The following is a 3,395-nucleotide window of genomic DNA, read 5'->3' as shown; positions in this document are numbered from 1 at the left end:
CTCGTTTGCCATCCAGTCGAATAAAAAAAAATATATATATATAATGATAAACGAATTCTTCGCAGATGAAGTCATGGGTAATAGCTGTTTGTTATAAGTGAGACCAAGTGAGAAACCTGTTACAGAATTATAGCCTTTATTACCATTCTATTGGTTGATTCCTCAATGTGGAAACTACACTTACTCTATTATTCAATTACCAGCTTTCAACAGCAGAGTAGCATTAAAATAACACACTCGCGAATATTATCCTGTTTGTAGCCTGCGTCCCTTTTCTACTAGGTTAGTCAGAAGGAGAGCGCACATATAGCCGCACCTTAGGGTTAATTGGTCACGTACTTTCTCCTTGCCGTGCATAATATTTCGCACAAATAAACGTAAGCGGCAAATATTTCACAGCCGCCATACTTGAAACTAGCGCGCGCACGCGGTTTTGTCTATATAATGTTAATAGCTGTTAGGGTTCTTTATACATAATATAATTTAATTATTCATAACATAGTTGTTCAGAACATGACGCCTTGTAGGTATATACGGGAACACAATAGTAGTTAATACTAAATTCTACATTTAAAATAAAATAAATCTATTGATTGTTAATACCTACTATACTACGTTAACTTATAAAATGTAGGTATGATCATTTAAGAACTCATTGATGTAAAAATCATTTTTTATTAAAAAATGTCTTTGAATACCTTAGCTTTTACCTTTTTGTTGCTTAGTACCCATAACACAAGCTTTGCTAAGCTTACTTTGGGACTAGGTCAATTGGTGTGAATTGTCCCGTGATATTTATTTATTTATTTAATACCTGTACCTATATGTAACACTTTTAGCTACCTTTTACACAAGAACAAAAAGAAAGAAATAAAATTAAAAAAAAATCAAAAATTTAAATAAAAACTCTAAAACATAAAGGTCTGTATATCTTCCTGAGTCCTAACTTTTTTTTAACAAACTTAGTGCTTAAGACACGGTACCTACGTTACGGTTACCAAGGCCTAAAAGTATCTATAGGTACCTACACCTTTATGCCACTAAACATAAGGTCGATGTAAACATATTTTGACGCTGTGGCTGTATATATTTTTGCATTCGACTGTTGTACATTCCGGCGTTATTATTAGTGTTAATTGGTCCTTTATATTTTAATAGGGCTCATGAGTCTAGACCTCTAAAACTCCAACTTCAACACTCGGTACTCATTTTAAAAAAAATAGTTACTGGGAGTTCTAGACTACAACACTTGTTTATTCCATTTTTGTTTTTATTGAAAGTTTTTTTACGACCGTCAGCTTTTTTCTAGCCTTAGTCCCGAAATTAACGAAAATATATATTCTAACGTTATTTTCATTTGACATGGTACCCGTGTACTCGTCTACGCTTTTCTCCGCATTGTTCTGCGAACATGCTGATCCATCAAAACTTTGAGCTGCTGTCAAAACTTTGCCACAGTTTAGCGTTAACGGCTCTGTTGTAAGGTGCTCATTAACTTACAAGCATTGTATTGTTAACACGATAAGTTTACACACGGGGGTTAAGTTAAACTTTTAAGCCGCTACAGTCAGACGACCAGATGGCCAGTGGTTATAGGGACTTGACTATGAAGCTTGAGTTCTCGGTTTCGATCCCCGGCCGGGGCAGATATTTGTTACGAATGTTTGCTCTCGGGTATTGGAGTATGTTTATCCGTTGCCTAGTGACTTTCTGCCAAGTTTCTTGCGGCGCATTCTTCTTGGCAATGATGGTCTTTCCGAAAGCGCTGGTAGTTTAAAAAAATGCGTGTAAAAGTGCCCATTGCGGCCTATTTACTGAATAAATCATTTGAATTTTGAATTTTTTGAAGTATCCATAGTACAAGTTTTGCTTAGTTTGTGACAGGTCAATTTAATTGGCGTCAAGTGTCCATGTTATTTTATTTTTATTTTTACAGTATTGACAGAGTGGTCAGCGGATGAGAGTCAGCAGTGAACCTTCGTGACTTTCTTGGGAAAATAGTGTGGTGCCCTTTGCCTTCCACACAGCAGTGCTGGAGTTCGGAGAACGGGGTGACACTCGTTCCCGGCCCGGATAATACCGGGATGGAAATACCGACCCCGTTTTTCGTGTACACGCCCATAGAAGCTCCTGTCAGTTTCTATGGGCGTGAACACAAAAAACAGGGCCGGTATTTCCATGTCGGTGTTATCAGGGCCGGGAAAGAGTGTCACCCGGAGAACGTAGTTGGCAATAGATCCTTATCATCCCCAATGAAATTTGGCGTAGGCAAGACAAATTTCTGATGGCTCTGTGATATGGCACACCACGCATTAGATGACGGATCTTTAAGGTCACAGCTCCACGAGTGGACGCCGCGTTGACAAAAAGTGGACCTCGCGTGTTTCACGAATTTCCTTAGCCACTATGGCGGCGAGCAGCGGGCTGTCACCGAGTGCGCCAACTGACAGTGAGGCGATCCGGTGACGCTATGGAGTTGATGGTAGTGAGCGCATGCCATACAAATACATATGAAGAATACTAACCGCTCGAGCGAGCGGTGCTGGTCGGTGCTGGGTGGCTGTTAGCAAAAAAACGAGAGGACTTTCGAGGTGCGAGGCCCTCAGACCGCGAGCGCGTGGGCGGTGGGCCACGTCGCCCACGCCTAGCGCCGCCTCTGATCCCCACCAGCCCTTTAGTCGCCTCTTATGACATTTCTGCTACAGGAAGCGATGGAGAGATGATTCGTCCCATTTTGAAACCGGGGCACGGTATGTTGATAACATACGTTTACCAAACTTCAAATCTGTGATATCTTTTTTTAGATTTGTTTTTGTTTGACGAACTAATATAAGAAAATTAAAAATATGCCTAGGTAGGTATACCTACTGACAACTTTGCAAAACTTTGCCATGGATAGGTATAATTAACACTTCGCATTAAAAATATTTTTCAATTTTTAAGTCAAACAGACAGAAAAATATAATTCTAATGTGGTGAAAAATTATGTATTGCTACAAAACTACATTAAAAAATAAATTTACAGCACAATTTGTGAATGGCATTTTAATACAGACAGACATTGCTTGATAATTCGGCCCAAAACTCTGGTTCTAAAGTCGTTTCAGACAAAGTTGCAATTAAAACTAATCGTAATTAACCTCATCATATCAGCTGTAGTGTAGCACGTCCACTGTTGGATATAGGCCTCCGCTATAGACCTCAATCCATCGTAAGCCCGCGGTTTTACGGGTCATCTGCCCATTCGCTTGCCGATTCGCTCTCTGAATTTGAGAACTTTTCACAATTGGCACTAATAAATAAAAAACATTATACAATACAAGATCCCAGAATTTTATAAAATAATGTTATACCGCACGTCGAATTCGGTATTATTACCAACACGTGCGCGTGTG

Source organism: Choristoneura fumiferana, chromosome 13 (assembly GCF_025370935.1).
Source record: "Choristoneura fumiferana chromosome 13, NRCan_CFum_1, whole genome shotgun sequence".
NCBI classification, from domain to species: Eukaryota; Metazoa; Arthropoda; class Insecta; order Lepidoptera; family Tortricidae; genus Choristoneura; species Choristoneura fumiferana.
This window is presented reverse-complemented; position numbering follows the sequence as displayed.